The following is a 21,225-nucleotide window of genomic DNA, read 5'->3' as shown; positions in this document are numbered from 1 at the left end:
CAGCTGGGAACAGGAACGTGAGCACTGCAGAGGTATATGCAAAACAGGAAAGTGTGGGGGTCACTACACAGGGGGGCAGCTGAGATGGTGAGGAAAAGAGAAATCCAGCTGTGAAAATGTCTAGAGAGTGTGATTGTCTCAAGATGAGGGCAAACAGACGCAGCCTAGGTTATGTATAAGAGATTTATCTTGCTAGGGCAATGGATCTCTACACAACTAGCATTCTAAAGTCACAGCAGCAGCAGTGTGTGCAAAACTAGTGAGGTCTTAACGGAGCACCGAGCAGAGCTTGTTTTCTCAGAGAATTTCCTTAAGGAGCTCACAAAAGAATGCTAACTCAGCCAGCGCAAAAGCTGCTTAAGCTATCATGTAAGTCATCATACAGTGTGGCTTTAGCACTAACAATTCTTTGTCCACTGACATGTATGATGATGTCACAAGCCACCTTGGGTCTACTAGGTGTAATTCGCTTGCTACTGCACCATCTAAAACACTGATTTTACATAGTCCTAACATTTACGGAAGAAGTTAAGTTTTTTTTTTTTAATACTTTGATACAAATTCTTACATTTGCTTGGCATGTTTTCCTCTGATAGTTCATCAGGCATATTTTAATTATGTATATTTTGTTACCTAGTTAACCACAGGCAAATATATAAATATATTATGTCCCCATAATAAAACTTTAATATTGAAAATACTTTTTAATCACAGCTGCCTAAGAAAAATATTAGGTGTCCAAGTGAAATATGAATGTCAGATAGACAATAGAAACGGATTATTTTGGACATACTAATAGTTTTCTAAAATAATTGTTGGGCTCAAGAGGTGGCTCAGTGGATGAAGAGCAAATGTTGTAGTGAATGACGTGGGTTTGGTTACAAACACCCACATGGTGGTTCATAACTGTCTACAACTCTAATTCCAGAAGATCCAAAGCCCTCTCTGACTTTTGTGGACACCACACACACTTCAAGTACACATAGACATACATGTAGGCAAAACACTCATAAACATTAAAAAAGAAGAAAACTCTTGAAAATTACTTACTTCAAATTCATATAAAACCCTTTCCCATCCTTTTTATTTGCTAAATTGGCTAGCATTTCATATAAGGTTAATGATTTGTAACAAAACTATTTAAGAAAAAAAAAAGATATTTTCTCTGCTCTGAACTGTCTACAAAATCTGAAAAGATTTTTTTTTCTTCAGGCCAAGGTACTTCAAATACTAATCCATAGCAGAAAACAAGCAAGGCCACCCTCACAGCTCACCCAGTCACTGACACTCTCAAAAGGAAATGGAGCTAAGGACCTAAGTCAGTGGACATGTTATTTTCTGTCCTGTTTTATGCCTCTATCCATGCCCCAGGGACATTCTAGGGTCTTTTTGCAGATTGGTAGAAAGAAGGGTAAAGTAAAATCTTACTGGTCATACAAACTTACTATACTCCCAAACTGTAAATATATACATTGCTTCCTAAATGAAAGTAATCCTGCCTTGGGAAATCATCCCAAGACTCTGACATAGACGTCTAGCCAACCTAAAGAAAAAGAGCGGTAAAGAACCATGTCAAAGGTCAAGGGGTAAGGGGGCCATAATGATGGCCCAGTGCTTATGAGTGGGTACCACTCTTGTAGATGATCCAAGTTAGGTTGTCAGCACCCATAATGAGCAACTCACGACTGACTATAACACAAGTATCAAAGGATCTTAAGTCCTCTTCTCACCTCCCTGGGCACCTGCATGTGTACACAAATACCACCCCCCACACATACACACATAATTTATAATATAAACAAAATAAAAGTAAAACCTCAAGAGGATGCTTGGAATCCACCATTCCTGGCCTCTGGGGAGTTTGTCTCAAAAATATATAGTAAAATCAATTAACGAACAAAGCTTCACAGAGTTTTAAAACCACACCGAAATCCTAGCAAACAGGAATGGCATGCCATTGTGGCTCATGTGGAAATGGGTGGCTATGAAGGAAAAACTAATGGGATAAAATGGTAAGACTTTTCTACCTCCTTCTAGCAGTATATGACCAAGGTGGCGTACAAACCTGGCAGACTAGTAATTAAATCATGCCAATGCTCTCTGGCTTTATTGCACCAGGACCTGGGAACACACATCAGGGAAGGAAATACAGAAAGGCAAAGAGTAGAAGTAAGGAAAGGAGAGCTATTCTTTCTCTGGAGTGAGCATCGAAGAAAACACTATGCTGTCTCCTTTCCTAGGTGCACACATGTAAGACTTCAGATGAGTGATTTTCAATGACTTGATTTGTTGTTTATAAAAATATGGATGCTCTTTTTCTCTCTATCAAATGGTCTTACTTTCTCCACAGTCTAAAGAAATCAGATGGAAAAGATCATTATCCCTATTTTAGAGATAGGAACTCAGAGACAATTAGCAATTTGTTGTTCTCTCAAATTTGCAGGTGCACAGCAGTGGCAGGACTGTGCCAGTTCTTAAAGCAGGCATTGAACATGAAAGGCAAAAAAACTAACTTCAGAGGTATAAAGACAGACTGGAATTTCAGAGAGAAAAGGTGAGACATATTGTCTTACCTAACAATGAAGATGTTTTAAATGTGATCTGTTCAAAACAGTAATCCAGGCAGCTATGCCATCCATGATGGTCCAAAGAAGGAAGAGCCAGGAAAAACAAAAGATATGAAACAAGCCCCTCCCTAATTTTTCTATGACTGTATCCATCTACATAACCTCTGTAGCACTAGGAATTAGAACTTTCAATAAAACATGAACTGTACCATATCGCGTATGTTTTGTCAATATACTTTTTTAAAAATTTTTTCGAGACAGGGTTTCTCTGTGTTGTTTTGGTACCTGTCCTGGATCTCACTCTGTAGACCAGGCTGGCCTCAAACTCACAGAGATCAGCCTGGCTCTGCCTCCTGAATGCTGGAATTAAAGGTGTGTGCCACCACTGCCTGGTAACAATATACTTTTATCTAACTAGCCACCATGCTTGTTCAATGTCATATACACATAATCGTTTAGCCCTTAAAAATAACCATGTAATAATAAGAGGTATTTGAATTTCCACCTACAGATGACAAGCTATTATGAAGCATAATGGAAAAGCCAGCTCCCGCTGTCATGTTGATCGGATTTGTTCTAAGTGTAGGCATTCCTCACTCCCAGGGTGAGGTTCTATCCATGTGTTACTGGCAAGGAGAAAACCATTGACTATGCTCACAGAACGAGGAGTGTAGAAAATGAACAGCATTGAGGACTTTCCCAGACTCTCACATCACCTCCATTCTTTCTTCCAGATGATTGATGAGAGTCAATCTTCTAAGAGGATTTACATTGAAACAAGGAAGGGAAAAAGTCAAAGTTCACACTAAAATCATTAGAAGATGGGGAAGAAAATGTGAGCTGTGTCTGAACCCTAAATTTGGGAAGAATGTTAAACACTTCCTAAAATGGTAAGGTCACAAGGAGCCTGCAAAGCTGGGATTACTATAGTCCCTTGTTTTCAAATGCTTATGGAACAGAAATGATCATGATCTAGAAGACAGACTTTGAAACACACTGAATTGATAATTTTAGTTAGGAGCAAATATACTACCTGTTGCCAGACAGGTTTGGGTAACCTTACGCCCTTTGTATATTCCTGGGGAAATGTGGGGGGAAAACTTCATTGAACATTTATTGTGTGAATTTCTAAATTGAAACAATGCTCTAGAAAAAGTCTCTAGAAGTATGGAAAGGGTTGAGGTAGTGGAAGGCACACAGCTTTTAGTTTTAAGAGCCATGATTCGTGTAAGTGTGGCAAATACATGTACACACATACATGCATATTTACACACACATACACATTTACAGTCCTGAGCACAGTTTTCTCATATTAAAAAAAAAAAACAACTAATACTTTTACAGCACAAACCATTCCATGTAGGATGTTTAAGAGTAGGAGCTACTAAACACTTCTCTAGAAATAAAATGCAAATACTTTGTTTTTCTAAATACAAAAGCATAATTTTTATAACTTTTCTTAGTATTTTGAAGTGATAAATATCCTTTCATTGATGATAGGTTTGCATGCTGTTTTGGGACTTTCATAAGACCATGCTCAATGTACTATTTTCATGTTTCCACTGATCTAAAGGAGACCGTTGTACTCATGTAGTGAATCAGGCTTTATTTTTATAATCTGTCTAATACTTTACATTCAAATGTTTAAGCATAATGCATAGTGGTTTTATCAACTATGTAATTCCTTGAATCATTTTAAAACCTTGCTTTTTTTCTTCAATATTGTTCAGTGGATTTAGCTGGCTAACTATATATATTCTGCTAATTAAATACCACACAAATTAAGTTTTGGCCAGTATTTAAAAAATTCATATTTAATAACAGATAAAATATAGGTGATAGATAGACAGATAGGTAGGTAGGTAGGTAGGTAGATGAGAAGTTGACAGTATATGTAAGAGAGTATTTCTAGTTCTATCTGAGCTGAGGTCTGAATAAACTTTTAAAAAGTCCAGACAGTGGCAAGCAGCAACTTCATACAATAATCATTCTCTCAAGCTATTGTGGACTACTGGGAAAATGTGAAAAGTGGGCACTTCTTCTGAGAGATAAAAATGAGCACATTATTTATTTATTTTAACCAATTCACAGAACCCATAAGAAGGAACAAGTTTTACCCACAAAGAAACTTCACCACTTCAAAAATCTAATGCATTCATCACCAGCCACATGTAGCTCTTTAAATTTTAACTAAAATGTAAAATTATATGCTTCAGTTACACTGATACCAAATGTTTTAGCCAAATGTGGCTAGTAAATATTTTTTATAGATGACACAGAGAACAATTTTAAGAATGATTGAGTTAATAATATTTATGTACCCAACAAATTGTTACTAATTCTACTATTGCTAATATTAGTTGTGGTGCTATAGATTAGACCCAAGAGTTATAAGGACTTGTTTGTAACAATTTGGGTAACAAAACTCCCACTGATCCTCACTCCCAGTCTTCCACCAAGTACATATGCTTGCTGAGTGTCAGCTATATTATTGCTCAAGCCATTTAATATTACAAGAACCAACCAAAATATAAGTGTAAAATGAATAACAGATGCTCTAAGTTGGATGTTTCAGAAGGAATAAAATTCTATCACTTTCAAATTACTATAGAAGTAGACAGATGCAAGATAGAAAAAAAATCTCTCAAAGAATAGAGAATTCTCCCTAGTTTTCCTTTCTAGTTAATGACATTCATGAAGCAACCAAAAATTAGCGATCATAGGTGACAAATTATGAGACTTACAGGGAGAAAGATGACTGGTCGCTATAATCAGCAATTCAAAACCAAAACATATTCTTGTTTTCTATAATGTTAGAAAGGATATATATATATATATATATATATATATATTATTTATATTATATATAATTACTTCATGATATTATATTTTATGAAATATGTGATATATATGTAGCAATTTTTAAGATTATTTGGAAATAGGAAGATAGTTCAGTTAATAACGTGCTTTCCATGTAAACATGTCAATCTCAATTCAGTCCTTAGAAGCCAAGCATGGTGGTATGTGGTGCTGTCTCACACCTGGGAAGGAAGAAAGAGGCAGATCTTGAGGCTTGCTGGCCCCCTGCCTACCTTACTTGGTGTGTCCCAGGTCTGTGAAAGACTCTTGCCTCAAAAAAAAAAGTGGACAGAAAAATGACACTTGATGTCACATACATGTACACAAAGGTGTATTAGTACACACACACACACACACACACACACACACACACCCCTTTATGATTTAATTGGTCAACTGTGGACTATGCTATATATATTGAACAACAAGTTTTCTAGTGCCCAAAGAAGAATTGCAAACACATGTAATATGTTATTATTAAAAAGCTAGCATTTTCGTAATGGCTTTTGTCATTTTGAGAGAGAAGAAGAACATAATGGGGATTTGGGAGATTTCAGATGAAGGTGCAAATATGTACACATATAACTCACACCTTACACGTAGCACAGTAAGATGAAGATGAAGGCATGTACTGATGAAGGAAGGGTACAACACTTTAAATCAGCCCTCAAGCATTTTAAAAGTGAGAAGTGATATCCCTCATGTCCCTTATACTGGAATTGAAAGGTCTGTGTAAGTATTATTTGATGTAGGATTGCTCTTCTATTTCAGAACATTTTTATTTCATTCATTTCTTTTTTAATTCACCAAGGAATACTTGGATCTGTTTCAAACCCCCAATGATACAGTAAGAAATATGACTTGTAAGAGAAACTGAATTCAGTGTATAAGGGTTTTGGACTCATTATAAATAGTGATTGGTTAGTTTCATAAATCACTTTCAAACATTACATCATTGGTTTAATTAAGACTAGACTGTAGACCCTTCAGATGCCATTAGAATGCCCCTAGTAGTACAGTAATACATTTCAGAGTGTCTGGAAATATTTTGGAAAGCACAGAACTTTAGACTGAAACAAAAGTTATTATAATTTTGTACAGAGATTCCCCACACAACCCATAAATAATCCAAAGTTCAATCCAATACAACAGGCATTGATTCAACACAAATGTGGTTCTCTCTAAGTACATACCAGAAAGTACAAAGGCAAGTCACAATCCCTTTGGGTACTGATTATTATTAATGGAACTCAGAGTAATTGCTGTGGGGAGTCAAAACAGAAATAGTCTTTCTTCCTGAATCAGTAAAGGTTTTGTGGATGAACACCATAGTATCTTGTTATAAAAGTAGCTGTTTGTTTATGTAGTAGAGATTAAAGTACAAAATAAAATGTTCACAGGCATGCCACTAGTTTCCCATGTGGACTTTCCACAATGAAACAAAATGGGTCTCATAGGGAAAACACAGGTATCATCAGGAGTCAGTCATCCCACATCAGTAAGTACTATGTGCTCTGGCAGTGGAGTGAGGCATGAGTTTATGGCTCAGGGTGACAGACCTTGTGTCCCACCCTTTGGGGGGATCACCTCTGCTTGTGAGTCACTGTTTGGTAATAGGAAGCAAAAGTAACTAAACGATTATTTACAGAAAATGACTCACTTATTCGAATAGCATAGTTTATGTACTGCTGGACTGTTTTCAAAAAGACACATGCTGAGTAATTTATCTGATTCTTCCATAGTTTTCTGGCCAATTTAGTTGCCAATACTGTGAAGTCACAGCATAGTGAACTTGGTTGGGTTTTTCACCCAAGGCTCAAACTATTGTTTATGCTAGGTTGTGCTTTTCCTTCTGCTCCCTGCATCACACTTTAATGTCACATGCTGCAAAGAATTGAAAGTAGATCAGAGGGGACAAGAGAAGGCAAAGGGAGCTTCAAATATTATCCAAGTATACTAACAAAATAAATTAAATCAACCACTATGAATAAAAACATATATCACACTGCCACAAAATGTATTTTGGTAAAGGATGATTCATTAATAATTGAATGCTTTTGTTGTCATCAACGTTTCATCTGATCCAAAATGTACAGCCCTCAGTGTATAGCAAAGCCTGCGACCTCAGAAATGATGCAGTTTGGATGGTTGATGCTGTGTGACTGAATGTCAGCACTCAACATGTGGTGTGTTTTCATTCCTTCCAGTTTAGGATCCAGTTTACCTATTTCTAACTTACATCATCTATGGTCTTAGACCTTGGTGTCTTCCACATGAGTCTTGTCAACGTTTATAGTTATATTTGCTATTTATTTTTATCCAGAAGCATACAGGATTTTAGCAGCCCTAGAGTTGCCTTGGTAAAATTTATCATGATCAAAGGCATATGTAATTATTAGATGTAGCTTTCTCATCCTATGAAGTTTTAAAATTCTTCTTCACTGATACTATGCCCCTTGCTCTTCAGAATTTCTGTTACTTCTGTGTAACCAATGTAATGAGTTGCAGTTTCTCTTTTTTACTTACAGTTCCCTTTAGAAAGTACATAGACATGATCATTATTTTATAATTGATATAGTATTTTACTTGGTGTGTGTGTGTGTGTGTGTGTGTGTGCGTGCGTGTGTGTTGTGTGTGTGTGTGTGTGTGTGTGTGTGTGTGTGTGTGTGTGTTCTGTGTTCAGGGGTCCTCAGAGGCCAGAAAAGGGTATTAGATCCCTCATAGCTAGAGTTACAGGGGTTGTAAACTACCCAAGTGGATGCTGGAAACTAAACTCAGGTTCTCTGCAAGATCAGCAAGCATCATAATGGCTGAGCCATCTTTCCAGCCCCCTCTTACAGTATTTTATAGCATATTATTAAATTGCACATAATAGTTGTCCTCTGTAGTATGCTTAACTCTCCTTCATTGAATGGAAAACAGGACTTCCTTGATCCTTTCAATGTGCATAGCATGTGGCCTCCAAATCTATACAACCAGTATTGGGGTAAATAAATATATACAAATGCAAATGAAATGAATGCTAGGCTCTTAAGGGCTAAACCATGATAGACACATACTAGCTAACTACTTTCTTGTCCATTTCTTTCATTTTTGTGCTCAACCAGCACCATATGACATGATACTACTTCTTTTTTCCTATATCCCATTTTCCCTTTATTTCTTGAAGTCTTTTTTTTTTTTTTTTTTTTTTTTTTTTTAGAATATGACCTCGAAAAGATTTTTTTCAGAGACACTGGTATAAATAATATTACTTATATACAATAATAGTTTTGGTTAGGTTTAGTGGCATACACCTATAATTCCAGCACTCAGAAAGCTGAGGTAGGAGACCCACAAGTTCAAATTTATACTGAGCAACATAGCAAGGCTCAGACCAGCCTTGCTCTTAGGCAAACCACATCTCAAAAAACAATGGCTGAAAATTATTGGTGTTCAGTTTCTAAGGCTCATATATTCTGTATATCAGTAGCTCCTTGGTTGTTGTCACTATTAGCAATTTTTGAATAATAAAATACTTGGATGCCTAAGTATTCTATTCTAAAAGATTAATGATCACAAAGGCAAGAATTCATGTGATATGAATATATATGTCCATATACACACATATAAACAAACATATAATTTATAGGATGTACTCCATGATTTATTGAGATATTTTTAATTGTAAATTAAAGTTTTAATGTCAAAAGCTATTTAAATTTAGGGTTGAAACATGATATATGTAAGATGAAATGAGTAAGACTGTAATACTAGGAGCAACTAAAATGAACAGTAAGCAAAAATATTCTAAAAAGTGCCATTTGCTTTTATAACATGGTATATAAAATGACTTTCCTTTAAGTAAAAATGTTTCCAAATTTTAAAATTACATTTTAAATTCTTATCTATTATAAATTTCTTGACATGTTTGTGGGGTTCCCAACAGATAAAACTCAGTTGTATATAAAAAAAAGGATAGTATAGAAGAAAAGAAAAACATGTAAAATAAAATCTGATTTTTAAAATCATTAAATGAGATGTTTGACATGACCTGTAGATGGAATTGATATTAAAAATAAAAACATTTTATCTGGAAAAAAGATATTTAAATGGTTAACACAAATATGTACTATTTAAAGCTAAGATTATATATAAACTGTGATGAAGTAATTCATTCTACTATTTGTTACAGAGAAAAAGTATTTCCAAATTTTAAAATTGTATGTATAGAATAAATCAAAACCATAAAAAATAGAGATACTACTGACTTAGAAGAATCTGGAAATTAGTTATAAATGTTTAATTGGGTCACTATAGGAAATTCAAATTTAGAAACTCTTTATAGACTGAAATCTTATAGCCCATTTATTCATCCTGCAAATATTTACTGTTTAAGATGTGTAAGCATTAAAAGAATACAATGAAAAATAAAGCATGGACTTTGCCCTCAAGGGGCTTACAGTCTATTGTGGAAAATATAAATAAACATATTGATAGCTGTAACATAAGTTAGAAAGTGATGGGTCATGAGAAAACTCAGATAATAAAGTATGGAATTTATTAGCATCCACAGATATATTCCTTTTGTAGTTTCTAAGTACTGAATGAAAACAGACCAATGATCAATTTGAAAATAAAATGTCAAATTTTGTGAATCCATTGATGAAAAACATCCAAACTTTCAATATTAAAGCAATTTAATTCACTATCCATCAGTTCTTTAGAATGGTAAACACAAATTAACAACCCATTAGAAATAGCATTGTGCCACTGTTTACAAGTAGACACAAGCAGAATATCTTCTTAATCAGGTCTGAAATGATCATTTCCATCACTAAGGCCTCACATACTCATGACACATTACTTTCTTGCACAGAAATTGGCTCAGTCATATTAAAGAGATGAAGAATTCCTCGATGGCTCAAGTGTGCTCCAAGGAAAGCTAGAAGGTTGTACAGTTAACTCCCAGGGTGTAACTCTAAACCATACAACCTACTACCTCAACCCGGATGCACACAGCTTCCAATGTTGCTTCAAACTCCTTATCATATCTTCAGTCAGCTTCTCCAAATATGGTGGCCAAATACCTAAGGGCTTGGCAAGGTTGTAGATAGAATATTCTAGTGGTTTACCAATCAACTTCAATTGTATCTTACAGGACTACCCCATCTGTTGGGTTTATGGCATAGGTCACATAAAACACATTCTGACATCTCGTTTGCCATACTTCCACTAACAGTGAGTAAGTTTAAAAGTCAGTAGCATTAGGCCTCAATTTTGAAGAGAAACAGGCTCAACTGTAACATAAAAATCCAGTTATAGACTTTCCTCTGCTGTTGAAGTGGACAAGGCACATTAACTAACGGAGAATGTGCTGTAGTTTCTCAACAACAGCTATTCAGATCTTGCTCAAAGCCAGCTATTAAAAAAACACCAACCTTTTGAAAGCAGTTTATTGCACTTGAATTCAGCCTTGAATGGCTGTGCTACAAATAATTTCAGGAAGCCAACAATTAAAGCTTGTCTTGTAAGACATATGAGGATTAATATATAACATGAAGAACAAAGTAATTATGATTGTTTCAAGGCTACGTAAAAAACTGAAGTGTTAACAGGATTGTACTGAAATGTAACTGAGCAGCACTCTACATAGTGTTTTGTCAGATTACCACACTGCCACAGACCCATAGAAACGAGCTTGTGCGGTCCACTTCACCACAAGATCGGATCTACGGGTTTATGCCAATGGGCATCATCTCACATGGACTCTCTAATAATGTAGCATTTGCTCTAAACATCTAATGCAATTAGGGGATAAAAATAATATTAATATTTTAGTTTAAATATTTTAAAGGCTGTACTCTCAGGATGCATATTCCCAGTTAAAGACCTTCATAAATACGCTGACCTGAATACAGGTTTATAAACATGAGGATTAAAAAGTAGTTTCTCAAGTTTTTTTTCCTTTTTTTTAGATTGCTTTTGTTTTAATTGTGAATATTTTAAACTGTTCTAATTAAGAATCCATATATATATGAATTCAAATATATATATGAATTATGCTATTATGAAGCATGGATGTAATCTAAATTAAAAAGAAATTAATTATTCAATTAATTGTATATGCACTAGAGTGCTTGTATTCATTCACGTAAAGTCTTAGTTATGATTTTAAGGATTTATAGTGACATTATACCTTTCATAAAACAAATAAGATCTGGTTGATAAAAAACGCAAAAATCACAATCCTAAATACATAGATATGTGTCTACAGTTGAGATGAAACTAGGCTTTCCAGTATAGAAAAAAAAATGGTATTAGAACACTAAAATCAGTGACATGGTGAGTGTGTCATTATTGCTTTTTGGTACCGTTTGTGTTCACTTGTACCACATCAAAGAGCATACAGTCTCCTTCAGCAAAATCGATTTAAATTTATTTTCCAACAAAATTATATCTTTTAAAACAAAATATACACTTGCCTATAACTCTCCTGTGTTCAACAGGTTGAAATGAAATAAATTAGTCTTAATTTTGTGAACTATCAGACTGTAAGGGAGCAAGCCAGTGAGCACATTACAAAACCAGTTCCATGTACTTTTTTAGGATTCTAAGCTCATCTGCAGCAAAATTATAAGTTGCACAATCATTAATCATTTTCTCCTATAAAAATGATTTAGCTTTTCCTAATTATATCTGCATTGTGAAAAATAATACTGCATAGTAATTACTTCATGATTTGGCATGTTTTGAAATAAATAAAAATAGAATGTATTTTATAGAGTTTAATACAGATAATTTGGTATACACAAATTTTCACTATTTATTTTCAAATCATTCTCCTACTTAATCAAACTATAGTAAATAATCAACAATCATGCACCCGCTTGTAGTGAAAGTATTTCACCATATATTATATATTTCATGTGAAAAAAGAGGAAACACTGGTTGCAGTTTTTGTTACTTCAAAATTAGCTTTGGCTTTATTGTCTTGCTAGATATACTGAAAAGATTAAAAAGCAAATCATAAGTTTAAACCTTTCTCCCAGATTTTACTTCCTTTTATAAGGTATAACCACTGAAAACATATTTTTCTTTCCATTAAATGGCTTCCTATTCAGTCATCTTGTACCTGTGTTGTATGAATCAGTATACACATATGTGCTCAGAATGATGGCAACTGGGGCATTGATCACAAAACCACACAAGAACATTCACAAAGGCAAGTCATGCTGTAAACTCTTGAAGGAAAATAAAAATCCCAATAGCTTCTCCATAAAGGAGTACAAGCGAACACAGTCAGAATAATTTTCTCTTTAAAATATTGTAGATTAATTATACTTTAGACTTGTGCTTTCTTTCTTTCTTTCTTTCTTTCTTTCTTTTTTTTTTTTTTTTTTTTACCTGAGATGGTTTTCTCCTATGGCCATTCTCTTCTCTTCTGATATCCACTTTAAGGGTTCCCCTAAAACAACCACAAAAGGAAGACATCAGACAGCTGCCACCTAGGAGGAGCCTCGGTATGGATTCTGAGAATGAAAGTAGATGGGGCCGAGAAGAAAGCCCAATGTCGAAATGGGAAAACCCTTACAAGTATTTTTCTTAAGGCTTGGCAGATTCCGAGGGCCCCACCCCAGGACACTCATAGGACACAGAAATACTTTCACAGTTTGCATTTATGTGTTCATTTTGGTTGGCGTTGCTTTCACAGTAACAGTTTTGAAAGTGAAAGGACATGGTTCTCAAGGAAGCGACTAGGTTCTACACAATGAAGTAGTGAGAGCTGAAAAGAGGTTTGGATTTGGCATGGAGCTTAATAAGATAATTAGGAGTGTGGAGATTAATGGCTCCTAAAATAACATTCAAAATAATGTTTTTTAACTAAAGGATCTTGAAACATGAAAACAGGTTTATCAATATTAATTAAGCCTTTGAAAGTTGGCTTTACCATTAACACAATGGAGGAACAGGAGCTGTTCTGTAAATAATTAGTGAACAACAAGGAATAAAGTCAATAAAACATTTTATTCAAATGTTATCTATATATAAGGTCCGTGTACCATCTCATAATTCTTTGCCAGATAACCAAAAAGAACACAGAATTAGCCAACTGTATATTTCTCTTTGTTTATCCTCTGTGTTTCTGATATCATGAAGTATGATTTTAAAAGCATAACGATTTTTCTAAAGTTTATTTCCCATGGATGATATTACCATATCAATTCTTACTATGAAAATTATAATCTTGATACACACTGCATATTCCAAAGCATTTTCTCTTTTCAGAATTTTCCCTACATATTTAGAAATATTTTTTAAATAAAAAAATTTAAAAGTAGATTATATCATCTACTCCTTTCCCACTGAACCAAGAAAAACTGCATTTTGTCACAAAATGTTGAACTTGCTTAGCAATTTCCTTCTACACAAAGACAAAATATTTAGAATGCAATGTTCACCTGCCGAACCAAAGCAGCTCTGAACTTGAAACAAGTTTGTACAGACTTTCCCGACCGAAACAGTGAAGGGCAGCTTCCAACACTTTGCAACCGCTCCTGGGCAAATTCTTTTTCCGTGTATTTTTAGAAGTAGAATTATTAAGGAACAAACTATTTTGTACTTAGCAACCGAGAATACGCTCTTCCCATCCCCATTTCTCCTCTACTGCAATCCCTATAAGCAACTCCCCCTAAACTAATTTTATTTAACATTATTTGGGTACATTTTTCAAGCAAGATCTCTTTACAGAACTAGAGAAGTTTCTTCCTTTGCATTTCAAATTATGAGTCACAGAAAAGATGTTACTTCCTTTGCTACTGAATTCTAAACCCTTTTCTCCGCCAAAAGTATAACTGGACACAAGAAAATCACAGATAACACATTGCTGTTTCTCTAAAACTTTCTATGCTCAAGAGCAGGAACATGATTCTATAGAGAGTTTTCTATTTTTCAGTTTCGTGTCTATGCTAACGATTAGAGTAAGAAAGCAAAGGAAAAAAAAAGTGTAAAGTGGGTGGTGAGTTAGGAAGAGTGAACTGAGAGTGTAAGGTCCCTGATTTATGTAATAGAAAGCATAAAAGGAAACAACAAAACTTATACCTGATATGAAAGTGCAGGTTCACCAAGTGCAAAAAACTGCTCTTAGCCCATAGTTTTTGAAATAATAATAATAAAAAAATAAACAAATGTAAAGAAGGCTCATTTGGCTGTGTTGCCTTCCAAGCTGCTTTACAAAGCCCGATGTCTCAGGAGTTAGACAAGCCAAAGTTTGCTGGTTTTGGTTTGTTTTGGTTTGCGTTTTTGTTTGTTTGTTTGTTTGTTTGTTTTTGTTTTCGAGCAGGCGCATCTCATCATGATCATTATTTTCCAGCACTCTTGCAAGTACTGAGAAGTCTGGGTTTTTTTATGTTGTTTTATATGTTGCTGTTTCTTCAGGGCTCCTTAATTTCTCAGCAAAGGAGGTCCAGAGAGGGCTTGTCATCATTCTCTTCCATCTCCGTATTCCAGGCACAAAGCACTACGCAGAAGCTGTACCAATCCTTGCCATCAACTGGCAGCAGGGTGGGAGAAGGTGGGAGAGACCCGGAATCCTTCCAGGCTGAGCTGACTTGAGAAATGAGGACTGCACACGTTTGCCTCCCGAACCGAAGGGGTGAAAAGGCTGGGTGCCAGTTTGCTAGTCGGCTGAAATGATCTCATGCTCTCTGCTCTGTCGTCCTGTTCGACCAGTTCAAATGCCTGTTCATTATAAACCAAATACATATATAAATAAATAACCCAACTACTTGGATTCTTCAGTAACCAAAAAGGGTATTAACATGAAAATTTTAAAAAATAAGCAGTCAGAAAAGGGCGTGGGGGAAGCACGTACAATTTTAGGATTCACTTGCTATGCCTCAATATTCTGTTATTATTTTCCTTTTTCTCTCTCTCTTTCGAGATAAGCAGCAGAATTTATCAGGCGTGAAAGGGACAGCCTCCTGGTGGCCTGCCAAAAACCCCGAATAAAGGCGAAGTTGTGCTTCAAAGCTCAGTTGCTTGCTGAGTCTGGCTAAAGTCAAGTATTAAGATCCACCATTTTCTGATCCTTGCTAGAAAAGAAGAAAAAAGTCAGGCCCGCTGCTGCTTCCAAGTCTCCGTTGGCACCATCACAAAATCTCAGTCGTCAGGTCACATGATTCTCTGCCAAATGTAGAGTGAGTGCATTCCCATCAACCATTCTGCTGATACTGCGAAGGCAGCTATTGTCTCCTTTAGACCCAAAGTTCAGCCCACTCTTCATTGAATTAGCTGAAAAACGCATCACCTTTGGGGGCTGGGAGTCATGGAAACGTCTACCTGGCAAGCTGCCCACTTTTTCTGCCCATCAACCAGAGATGGGATTGTGCTGCCTAACGCAGTGATGACTTGGAATGTGAAGAGTCGTCCAAAGTGAATCTGATTCTTGCAACGCCTGTTTCATTTGCACAGAAAACTGCCTTGTAGTTAGGGGAGGAGAGAGAGAGAGAGAGAAAAAAAAAAATCTTTCCCTACTAAAAGTAGCAAATAAAGGTCTGAACATGCCTACTTTGCAACTTTATTTCTCAACACACCCAAACGGTTCTCAAATGAGAAGACTGAATGCCCCGTGAATTTTCTTCAGTAAGGACATCTCCAGTGTTTTCTTTACCGTGAATACAACAAACCCAGGACATTTGTTTTATTCTCCCACTTTAAGACTTCAAAACAAAACAAAAACTCAGAGTTTTCTTTTCTTTCTTTTTTCTTTCGCATTTTTATTGCTTTCTGATTTTATCTAGCACCAATTTTGTACTACATGGCCACTAACAACAGAGATGCATTATTGCTACTATCTCCAACAAAGTGGTCCCCGGAGAGGCTGGGTTGTCTCTTCCAGCAGGCAAATGCCTGCAATTGGGTCTTGTGATAATCCCCGTCACTACCTAGCACAGCTGCTGTGCAAGTTTGCTGAGAGTGACACATGTGAGAAGTGGTCTTTCTGTTCTTTCACAGGCCACGGTTTGCCTGTGTGGCATGAAAGATGCCTTTGAAAGATGCAGGGAGTGTATCAACAACTCTTAGGCAATAAAATGAACGGTTTCCCCCTCCCTGGTGAGTTTCCATTCTAGCAGGCAATGGGAGTTCCCATGCACAAACATTTCCATATTTTCTAACAAAAGTGGAGTGAATTCAATTTTATATTTCCTTAAGCAGAATCTAAAGCCAAAGAGGAAAGTAAGCATTGCTAATATTTAAGCCAAAGACATAGAGCACAATTTAAAAGATCTATACTTTCATACTCCATTGAAAATTTTCTAGTGATTATATCTAAAATAATGTTCACAACAAGTCTAAAATTATGTTCAGTTCCTAATCTGAAAAATAGATCTGCATCCCTCTCTAGGAATACACACACAATAAATAATATTTGACAATTCAAACCATGACTTGCCTAAATATTATTTGTGAAAGTCAGAGAACTAGGAAACCTCCTATCAATGGTTTCAAAGGATATTATCTTATTCATGAGGTCACTTTAGGAGCAGCAGGGGTGAGTATCACATGCACATATGGGAAACATCATGGAATCCTGCCTGTCTGTAATTGAAAATTGCACGCAGTTCTACACAGTAGAACATGACCTTAAACATGTGCTGAATTTTGCAATTGCTTTTTCCTAGATTGAAAAATTCTGGGCAAATTTTGTCACAGCTCTAACCACATACCTCACAAGTGTTGAGGGGGAGAATTGTGCATGATAAAGGTATAGCCCTTGAGTTGTAAGACTGCACAAAATAAGTAACAAATATAAAATGGAAAGTTTAAATTCCTAGTGACTGTTCCATTTTGCAGCAATTAAGCACTAGCGTTTGGTAGGTCTTGCAATAGGCTCAGGGGAATAACAATAAGCCAAATGGATAAGACTCCCATGGGGTGTCATTCAGTAACTACTTTGAAATGAGAAAAGCTCACTACAAAACAGAAGGAAGATAGTATCCAAAGGAAATTTATTATAGAGAGACTCTTCATGAAGCAAGCAGGAAGAAATTGAAGAATCTAAGTAAAATGCATATTAAATATAAATTACAGATAGAAATATTTCAGTTTGAAGTTTCCCCTTTCAGTAAAAAATTAATTAGTTTTTAATATTTTTATGTTTAACTTGCATAAAGACACTAATGGAGTTATATGGTGGGCTCCCAATTCCAAAAGAAAGAAAAAGAAAGTGGGAATTTGTGTAGCGTGAATTCTAAATGGTCTTAATAATAAAAACCTGGAGTCAGATATCAGGGTAAAAGCTGAACGATCAGAGAAGCAGAACAGTCAGTCCCCAGAAAGACTTCTTACCTCTAAGAATCTTCAGACGGAAAGAGCCTAGCTCCCATCCCCACCCACCCTGCCTTATCACTTCATTTCTCCATCCAGCTATATCACTTCCTGTTTCCTCCTTCCAAGTGCTGGGATTAAAGGTGTGAGCCACCACTGCCTGGCCTCTAGTGGCTAGCTCTGCACTCTGATCTCTAGGCAAAGCTTTATTTGTTAGAGCACAAACAAAATATCACCACAAATTTGCATTTAGAAACATGGAATGAACATGGGTTTTCTAATCTTCTATTAAAAACTGCTAATATCTCTAGAGAATAAAACAGATAGCAGGAGACTGTGATGGGTGAAGAGAAGACGGTAAGAAAGCTGGAGACTCAGGATCTAAGGACTGGCATGCTGGTGAGTTCCTTCACCTTTGCTTTTGCTGGATCTCTTTAGCATTGTGATCAGGAAAACAGTGTGGTCCATAAGGACATTAATTGTTGGGATATTGCCAATATCTATAGTCAAATACCAAATAAGGAACTGTTGTCAATTTCAAACCCATACTTACAAATGTCAACATGAAGCCTAGATGCTGCCATGTCAAGCTCAAATAAAGTGCCCTGATGCCCTTTCCCAAACATCCTAGAAATAGTCTAAGACAAGTCTAAGGAAGGGTTAAGAGAGATGGTATTGGGGGAAGGGAGCAAATGAAAACCAAGTATAATCACACACACACACACACACACACACACACACACACACACACACACACACACGGAAATCTTGTACACTGTGAAGATGTATCTTTGCCAAGGTACCTTCTGATTGGCTTCATAAAGAGCTGAATGGCCAATAGTTTGACAGGAAGAGGTTAGGCCGGACTTCCGGGCAGAGGAAAAAAGAGATGAATCTAGGGGTAGGAGACAGAGAAGAAACAGGAGCTGCAAGATGGAAGAGAGGTAAAAGGCCACAAGACAAAATGTAGATTAATATAAATGGGTTAATTTAAGTTATAAGAGCTACTGGGACAAGCCTAGGCTATCGGCCAAGCTTTCCTAAGTAATAATAAGTTTCTCTGTCACGTTTTGGGGACTTGCAGTCCAAGAAAGTCTGCTACACGCTCACGTGTACACACATAAACACATACTCACACAAAAGATGCCATGGTGAAAATAATTTATTTCATGCTAACCTAAAAAATTGATGAAATAAAAACACAAGTCTATAAAATAAATCTCAAAACATTAACAGTTAAAAATCACACGAAGGAGCCGGGCGGTGGTGGCGCACGCCTTTAATCCCAGCACTCGGGAGGCAGAGCCAGGCGGATCTCTGTGAGTTCGAGGCCAGCCTGGTCTCCAAAGCGAGTTCCAGGAAAGGCGCAAAGCTACACAGAGAAACCCTGTCTCGAAAAAACCAAAAAAAAAAAAAAAAAAAAATCACACGAAGGTGGTACATTGTTTGTTTAAATATTTATTCATTTTCAAACAGTCTTGTTATGCACTTAAGTTTTCTGCAAATTCATAATCCTCTTGTTTCTATTTTTTGACTACTGAGGTTTCAAGAGCGCATCACTTCACCTAGATTTCACGAAGTGTTTTTTGTTTTTTTTTGTTTTTGTTTTGTTTTTTTTGTTGTTGAAATGCTGAATTGCTGAAATGCTGAATTGCTGAAATGCTCTCAAACTAGACATCAATTAACAGAAAAGTACTAGGCTATTTCCAAATACTTTGAAAATACAAGCACTGGGCCGAGCTCTGGGATTCCTGCTGAAGAGAGGGAGGAGGGATGGTATGAGCCCGTGGGGTCAAGGTCACTACAGGGGAACCCACAGTGACAGCTGATCTGCTGCGCTCATGGGAACTCAGGAACTCTGGACTGACAGCTAGGGAGTCTGCCTGGGACCAGCCTAGGCCCTCTGCATGTGTATGAGAGTTACATAGCTTGATCTACTTGTGGGGCTTCTTGCTTGAGCTGGATTTAAGGAACCTATCCTCCCTGCTGGGTTGCCTTGCCCAAACCTTGATGCAGAGGGAGGAGCTTGGTCCTGCCTCAACTTGATGTGCCATGCTTTGTTGACTCACATAGGAGGCCTTACCCTTTCTGAAGAGAGAGAGAGGAGGAGTGGATGGACCTGGGGTACATAGGAGGTGGGGGAAGGGAAACTGTGGTCTGTATGTAAAATAAATGAAAACGTTCAATAATAATAATAATAACAATAATAATAATAATAATAAGAAGAAGAAGAAGAAGAAGAAGAAAATACAACATGTTTAAGTAATCCATGGGTTACAGAGGAAGTTTTAACCAAGACAAACAAAAAGAAACCATAAAAACATAACAGAAAGAAAGAAAAACTGAAAATGTAACATATAAAAATTTGTGGGATGCCTCTATAGTAGTGTTCAGAGGGAAATTAATATCAGTAACTGTGTATATATTGAAAATATCTCAAATCCATAATCCACACTTTAACCTCAAAACCCATAATAACAACCTAAGTAGATATGGGAAGGAAAAATGAGCATAAAGGGATGAACTTAAAAACAGAAAAATAAAGTCAATGAAATAATATTTGGGTTCTTTGATGGTACTCATAAAGTTGACAAAGTCTCACAGGACTTGAAAGATGGACGATCCAAGGCATCAATATTAGAAATGAAACAAGGGAGTCACCTCCAGATATCAAAAGATAATAAGGGAAAATTACAAACCACATGAAGAGAAATTGGTCATTTCTGTTGAAATAGATCAAGTCTTTTATTTATTTATTTATTTATTTATTGTGTGTGTGTGTGTGTGTGTGTGTGTGTGTGTGTAAGAAAAGGACATTGGTCCCATGGCCAGGACTTTGTGGAATTGATAAGATCATTTCTTGTAACTGAGCAGGAAGCATTCTCAACTGCTCAGCTCTTCTTCACCCAAATCAAACTCTTCAAAATAAAATAAAATAAATACCATATATTCAAATTCTTCCAACTTGAAATAACTCATCTCAATTGACTTAACACTATTCAAGAAGTTGAATTTATAATTTAGTAGCTTCCTCAAAAAAAATTGTCCAGGCCCAGATGGATAATACTAAACAATACTGACAGATTAACACCGATTCTATACAATGGTGTTGATGAAATAAAATTAGGAAATGATGTGTCTTCATTTTCTAAAACTACTATTCTGATTTTACACCCACATGAGACAATCTCTAAAGAGAAAACCACAAACCAACAGCATTAATGAATGCAAAAACAAAAAAATCCTTAACAAGTTATTATCACATTCAATTAATCAAGAAATAAAAATAGCACATAGCATGAGGAGATGAAGTTTATTATAAGAATGCAAGACCTACTTAAAAAAACCACAGAACATAATTTATAATATTAGAAGGCTAAATAACAAAAATTAAGTAATACTATTTGACAGAACTCAGTATCCATTCATGCATGGTTTAAAAACATAACCAGGGAAAGAAAAAAAAAACATTAACTTGATACAGATTTCT

The 21,225-nt window shown here is 36.0% G+C and overlaps 1 long non-coding RNA gene across 5 annotated transcripts in view; it reads right to left on the bottom strand.

Moving 5' to 3' along the window:
- The window catches only part of LOC128112177 (uncharacterized), a 610,610-nt gene that overhangs the window by 205,671 nt on the left and 383,714 nt on the right, over positions 1 to 21,225 (bottom strand). For 3 of the 5 annotated variants that reach the window (XR_008218880.1, XR_008218882.1, XR_008218881.1), the window contains 2 exons: positions 14,508 to 15,146; positions 12,813 to 12,873 (listed from right to left, as the gene is read on the bottom strand). This is a non-coding gene — a long non-coding RNA (uncharacterized LOC128112177). The remainder of the gene's footprint in view (positions 1 to 12,812; positions 12,874 to 14,507; positions 15,147 to 21,225) is intronic. The other 2 variants (XR_008218884.1, XR_008218883.1) reach the window with 1 other exon arrangement.

The sequence above is a fragment of the Peromyscus californicus genome, unplaced genomic scaffold, assembly GCF_007827085.1.
Source record: "Peromyscus californicus insignis strain IS unplaced genomic scaffold, ASM782708v3 Scaffold_16__1_contigs__length_79575227, whole genome shotgun sequence".
NCBI classification, from domain to species: Eukaryota; Metazoa; Chordata; class Mammalia; order Rodentia; family Cricetidae; genus Peromyscus; species Peromyscus californicus.
The sequence above is the reverse complement of the archived record's forward strand: the minus strand, read 5'-3'. Positions and strand labels throughout refer to the sequence as shown.